Source organism: Lactuca sativa, chromosome 2 (genome assembly GCF_002870075.4).
Source record: "Lactuca sativa cultivar Salinas chromosome 2, Lsat_Salinas_v11, whole genome shotgun sequence".
In the NCBI taxonomy this organism is placed as follows: Eukaryota; Viridiplantae; Streptophyta; class Magnoliopsida; order Asterales; family Asteraceae; genus Lactuca; species Lactuca sativa.
Genome location: NC_056624.2, coordinates 85439641 through 85446401, shown reverse-complemented (window position 1 = coordinate 85446401; position 6761 = coordinate 85439641). Strand labels below are relative to the sequence as shown.

The 6761-nt window shown below is 36.0% G+C and overlaps 1 long non-coding RNA gene across 1 annotated transcript; it reads left to right on the top strand.

Annotated features, from left to right (window-relative positions):
• Window positions 1-1170: 1170 nt before the first annotated feature.
• Window positions 1171-2263, top strand: LOC111915415 (uncharacterized). The gene is made up of 5 exons (XR_002858169.3): window positions 1171-1364; window positions 1440-1780; window positions 1860-1977; window positions 2067-2094; window positions 2191-2263. It is a non-coding gene; the product is annotated as an uncharacterized LOC111915415 (long non-coding RNA).
• Window positions 2264-6761: the final 4498 nt, after the last annotated feature.

The window sequence follows — 6761 nt, the reverse complement described above, 5'->3', positions numbered from 1 at the left end:
ACACGCTCCACCGAACTATGACTAACAATGAGTCACCCTTTGCTACCTTTGCTTAGAACCATTTAGTGTGCCGGTAAACCACACACGCTCCACTAACGTCTTCGCAAGGGCACAAAGTGTAATTTCATGGAATTGCATCAATTCACTTTTTCCTAAAGTAACTAAGATTGGGAATTTTATGAAAACATTTAGTTACTTTATACTTCATTATACTTATAATGGAAGGTTTCTGTCCTATCCTACCCGTTCGGCTAATGACCCTCCACTAGTCAGGAGTGCGGTGGGTAAGAGTGGATACCCATTCAATCGCCATTTTATAGGCAATTTCCTAAAATACCCTTTATAGACCAGCTTCGTGAATGAGGCCTTCTAACGGTAAGACTGACTTTTTACTCATACATATATAATATTAGACTTTTAATGATATATATAGTATAGGCTATATTTTACACTTTTAAAATACTAGGTGTTCTAACTTCGGTTATCTCACCCCTGCTACTCCAAACCAAAATCGATTTATCCTCTTTAGTTAAACATGGAAACAACAACGTGGTCGGATCGTTGGTGGTATATCTACTTATGGACTTAGTTTAATCCCTCCGCTCCTTGTCAATGTTTCCTCCACCGCCTCTCCCTGTTTGCTCTACCTTCGAAAAAAAAGGAGGGCAGCCGTCGTGACGATGCCGACCACCGGAAAGTGCAAACGAACTCGATTAGGGCATAATGCAATCATTCATGATGCCAAAGGTAATTAATTAATTTTTTTGCAGTTTTTAGTTCACCTCTTTTACATGGATTACTTGCAGGTAAAATCGTCTTCTCACATCATGTTTATACGGACTCGGAACCATCGATTCATTTGTGAGGTATAATTACCCTTTCTGAAGCATTTGTTTAAATGTAAAATCCGCTCTTTTGTGATGAAATACATACGTATTACTTCTTTTTTGTACATTTTTGTCTACAGATGATGTTATTTAACCATTTTTTACATTCTCTGTTACTTAAGCCGTAGAATATCAATGAGTTATGATACCTGAATTTGTTAGTGTGTTTATTTTTGTTAGGTTGAAAGTAGTGATCTTATTGCATATGGTCTGATACCTGAATTTGTTGGAAGGTTTCCAATTCTTGACAACTTATTAGCTCTTACAAAGCCTCAACATGTCCCGGTACCTTTTCATTAACTGTAGGCATTAATTAACTACTTTTGGTAGGTGTGTTTCTTTTTGTTCTCAATAAGTCTTATATACTATGGGTAAAGTAATGTGGATGAATAAGAAATAATGTTTTTTAGGTGCTACCTCAGCCAAAGAATGCATTGGGGAAACGGTACAACAAGTTATTTCAGATGAATCAACTAAGTATTCTTTCATCTCAACAGTCAACAGCTTTACTAATGAAAAATGTTAGTTGTAATTGTTTATTATTTTTTGCAGGTTAACCTACACTATACAGAAAGTGCTTTGAGATTAATTGCAAGAAAAGCAATAACTAAGAACACTGGGGCCGTGGTCTGAGGGCGTTATTGGAAAACATATTGATGGATGCCATGTATGTGGTTTGTGTCTAAAGATTACTACTGTATTATTTTTTTCTTTTTATAATGAAATGATAGAAATAGAATGATAATTTATAAATGTAATGCAAATTCCTAATGAAAGAACACGTAAATATATAATAGATGGTGTGGTTGTTGATGAGGAGGCAGTTGGGAGTGGCGCTAAAATCCTCCATGGTGACGCTGCTCTTGCCCATTATCTATCACAACACTTAATAGGTAACTTAAAAGGTTCCATCCTATTTTTGATTTTTGATTAATTAATTAATTTTTGATTAATCTATCACAACACTTACAGGTAACTTGGAAGGAATATTTGCCCCTGGTTGGATAGGATATGGGAATGCTTATGCACCCAAAGAAGCAGATGATCAAGCTATGTCTGGTTATTGAACTGCTGCACGCTTATTTCCTGGGTAATTTATCTTTTTTCTTTTATTTAAATTAAAAAATGATAATATTATCAAAGTGTAATATGATTAAATTATTTGTTTTTAATCTTTAGGTGTCACTTACCTAAACTCGCTGAGCAGGTAGTAATTGCTATACCACATTCTTAAAAAAATGTCTAAAATACCATTTTCTTTATTTGGTTTGATGTAATTTCATTTTTCTTTGGTTGTGTATAGTTTTTTTTGCAAGCAAATGCAATATGCCCTTCGGATCCACTTGTCATGAACAAATTCACTGGGCACACAAAAGATGTCATGGGTTTGATCAACTGGTACTGGCTCTTTAGTCTTTCTTTTTATATCTTTTTATGAAATCAGCTTATGATATGAGCTCTGTTTTTCACATGGTCTAGGACCACTAATTGCTTAGGATGGTAACTGGGTTGTCTTTTCACGCCCTCCTTTGATACACCATAAAGGCATGAAGATTCTCTCTCTCTCTCTCTCTCTCTCTCTCTCTCTCTCTCTCCAAATTCTAAAACAAACAACAACAGGTAAATAGATGCCAACATTTTGCTTAAAATTTTGTGAACATTGAAAAAAAACGAGGTCGATAGTGCCTTTTTCATGAGATTGTCAAAAGTTGAATAAAATAAAAAAATAAACAAGGGTAATATTGTAATAGGGAGGGTCTTAATACATAAAGTGACCAACCTCTCACTTAGCACGACAAGTCATTTTGATTTTATTAAGTAAAAAAGAAACAACCTTATCAATCTACATGCATTTAATCATGTACTGCTGTCCCATAATTTGTCATCATAGAAGAAGACCCTGCTGTCCCACAAGGGTAATATTGTAATAGGGCTGCTTTATATGTCATCATAGAAGACCTTGCTGTCCCATAATTTGTAACAATTTGTATTATCATTATTTGATTTTGATAATAATTTGTTTTGTTTTATTGTTGAGGTTATAGACTGATAGTCTTACTTTTCATGTCATTATTATTTATTTCTTTTTTTGTTTGCAGTTTCTTGCAGAAAATTTGGATGTTGTTCAAGACATTGATTGGGTCATTTCTCTTGGAAATGCTTTTGCAAAGCAGTATGAGCTTTATACATATGATGATGAGCATTATGCACTACTTCACATGTATGAACTCATTATCATTATCATTACATTTTTTTAATTAAATTATCTTATTGAGAGTATTCTTCTCCTACAAATGTCTTGGTATACTTCTTCAGAAAGTTGATAACATGACTTATGTTCGTGATAAAATCGTCTGGATGTACAAACAAGCAAATAATCTAGATTTCAAGTATTCCAGCACCTTGATAATTATTACATTGCTATGTTTCACATTTAACCCTGTTTTCTAATATTGTTTTGGTTGAACATGTTATTCCTCAAATTTTAACAGATTCTTGAATTGTGACTCACCCCTGCAGCTTTCTGAATGCAGGCTTATTTTGGTGCTGGATTAAGTGGAGTTCTGGCTTGGTGTGTGCGAGTGGGAAGGAACCAACCCAATGCCCCCGGAGTTCTGGCACCTTCCATCTTTACTTCCTATGTATCCAGGTTAATCTACTCGTATTTATTCATGTCTCAAAGTGTGTATTCCAATATCAGGTATCATGATTTGTGTATTTATAAATTTTGAAATAGGGTCTTGTTCAATGCTTTAGCTGTGTTTTCTCTAAGGGAGATCAACTTATCAAAAGTAAGTTACTGTTTCACCCTTTTATTTAATATTTTTGTGATTGAATGAAAGTCTTAATGAAAGTAATTGACAACCCTTTCTCTGTAAATGATGTTATGATTGTGGGAGAGGTGTTGTGTTTTTCTCTGTTGCTAGGTAACCTTCTCAACAACAACATTCTACTTAAGCAGGTGAGTAATCAAGATTAAGGGAGACTTGTAATCATGTTTCACATTCCTTTCCAGTAAGAAACAGAGTTGTATGATTATTTGTTAGTTTTATAGGAATGTATAACCCATGTTAGCAATGTATTATTTTTGTTTAACATTTGAATGATTCTTTGTATGACATTACAATTTGTGCAATTTATTTTATTTTTTGAGTATGAAATTTTATTTTATATTATGCAATGGATTGTATTTTTTGTATATGGTATTTTATTTCTATTATGAGAAATTAAATGCAAATTTAATTTAAAAATTAATAAATATATAAATTTATTTTTTTAAACATTTAAATTTACGATACGCAAAAATGTGTGTCATCTTCATTTATGACATGGCCTTTCTTGACAGGGACTTTCTTGATACGCATTGTGTGTCATTAACACGCGCGTCGTAAGGTTACGACACACGAATGCGTGTCATCTTCCTTTATGACAGGGCCTTCCTTGATACGCATTGCGTGTCGTAAACGCGCGTCGTAATTGCTCGTCGTAAATGAGCGTCGTAAATGCGCGTCGTCTGTAGACGACGCGCAAAAGCGCGTTGTCTCTCTTTATGACAGGGCCTTCCTTGACATGCATTTGCGCGTCATCTGAACCTTTTACGACGCGCAATGAGCGTCGTAAAAGGCTGTTTTTCTAGTAGTGAATATGTATTAAAATATAAGTTTATTCACGGATTTTATATCTTCCTTTAATCTATAGTTTTATATATTAAAACTACCTACGGTTGTATTGGATGGTAATCTAGGGTTTTTCAATATATATAGTTTTACGTATTAAACTATCTACTGTTGTACCGAATAGAATTCAGAAGTTTAACTAAACTGTCTTTATAAGAAAATATGGGATTTTCTTGGATAACAGCTTTTTAGAAAACCAAAGGAAACATGATTTTTTTACATAAACAAACAGCTTATGAACTCACCAGCTTTATGCTGATTTTTAAACTGCTTGTATTCTCAGGTTCTCCTTAGACAGGTATGCCGCGTTCTTTCGCTGAAGACGGAGCGTATGGAAGTCATGTCTAACTTTTGTTTAAACTTATATATCTATAAACATGTATTACTTTGCTTTTTCTACTTTCGAACAAATGTACTGATTCTACGTAATGTAATGTTTTGTGTTTGCTATGCTTACTATGTACATTGGTTGTGATACTCTACATGACGTCCTTCGCCCCGGAACGTTTCCGCCATCGGTTTCGGGGTGTGACAGATTGGTATCAGAGCCCTTGTTTATAGTGAACTAGTATACCAAAGCTTACATGGTATAAGACTATAAACATTAAGGGGCCAAAGTGCTCTGAACTAAAAGTATACTTTAAAATATAAGTATTTTCAAAAGTATACAAGTATACCTAACCGCCGGGAACCGTAACTACGAGTAGAACAAAACATAAGTAATTGGGTGTTGTGTACTAAGGTTAAACCCGGGCAGTTCTGTAGTCGTGTCTAGGGTCAATATAGCCTGATCAACTATATTCACTGAAGACACGGCCAACATGTGCTTAGGGGTGACTGTGGTATGTAGCATGCCTAAGACTTACCTAAGATCCAAACAATGAATCGACGTTATAGTGAAACATAAAATACTATGGCAGCATTTTAGCCAGAACTGAGTACATTGTAGAAATTCATTCCAAGTATTACTACTCGTTCCTTCTTTAGTGATAGTTTATCTGATTTGATAACTCTTTCCTGTTTATCGCTTATGGAACCCTATCTCTGTCATAATGAGATATCCTCTGTTTCATATCTCTAGATTCAATTCAGAGGACTTACCATCCTCTTTTTCCTAATCATTTTAGATCAAAATGTCTCCAAAGAAAGGACCCGGATATAGGAACAACAACTCTCCGCCACCATATTCTCCTCCGTTCGACCCTGTCTTATTTTAGACAGTTGTTACTGCCGCAGTGACGGCTGCAATGACGCTTTTGAACCCTAGCAGGTTCAGTGGACCAGGAAGTAACATCTATTCCCAAAACCATGAAGTTGATTAGGGGCACCAGAATGAGTGTGTTGGGAGTAGGAAGAATATATGGAAAAAGCGAAAGGGTCAGAATTCACAAGGATCCTCCAAGAAGCCCAAAACAGTGGCAGTCCAAGCTGCTACTACTCCTATCGCTGCATCTACAGCTCAAGCACCTACCACTGGGTATGCTGGTAACCTCCCTTGGTGCAACAGGTGCAATTACCACCATCGTATCCCTGGCCCATGCCGTGAGAAGATATGCATCAGCTGTGGCAAGAGGGGCCATCTTGTGCGAAACTGTAGAGAACTGGATCAACCAACCAATCAAGCTTCCGGATCGAGTGTCAATCAGGTCTGCTACGGCTATGGATAAGTCGGGAATTTCAAGAGGAACTGCCCCAAAGCAACAACAAGTAGCAACGCCGGGATAATTCTAGCTATAAAACAGGAGGAGGCAGTCGCCGATCCCTCCGTCGTCGTGGGTACGTTTTTTTTCTCGACAATTCTTATGCTCATATCCTTTTCGAATCTAGTATTAAAGAAGTTCTTATTAGCCATTCATTCAAACATCTTCTTAAACATAGTCCTCGTCTAGTAACCGAAACATCTACCGTCGAGATGACTAACAGTGAGAAAGGGAAACGCTAACGACATATTCATAAACTGTACCCTTACCCTGAACAATCATTCATTTCTCATTGATCTAAAACCAGTTACCATCAAGAGCTTTGATGTTCTTATTGGCATGGATTGGTTGAGTCCTAATCATGCAGATATCCTTTGTTACAACCATCCGTCTCAACCTACCCTCTGGCCAAACTCTCATGACCTACAGTGATAGATTTAGTTCCAATCTTCGTATCATATTATGCATCAAAGCTCAAAGGCTTCTGTCAAAGTAGA